We start from the raw sequence: 298 nt of genomic DNA, 5'->3' as shown, positions 1-298 counted from the left end.
CTTCGGCTTCAAAGAGAACGGAAATAATTTCATGACAAACTTAAGCAAATCATAGTAAATAAATCCTCAGAAATCAAAAAAGGTTTAGAACTTACACACCAAAGCATGAACAGTACAAAATACACTAATCGCTGTATACTACAGCCAGGATAAAGCAACTTTTGTTTATGAAACACGGCAGTATAAGTCAAAAGAATGGGAGGGCATTTTCGCCGATGTATGGTAAAAATAAACTGAGTTTGCAGGTGAAAGGATAATGAAAGGGATATGTTATTGTAAAGGGAAGAAATCACTTCGG

Source organism: Penaeus monodon, chromosome 22, assembly GCF_015228065.2.
Source record: "Penaeus monodon isolate SGIC_2016 chromosome 22, NSTDA_Pmon_1, whole genome shotgun sequence".
In the NCBI taxonomy this organism is placed as follows: Eukaryota; Metazoa; Arthropoda; class Malacostraca; order Decapoda; family Penaeidae; genus Penaeus; species Penaeus monodon.
This window is presented reverse-complemented; position numbering follows the sequence as displayed.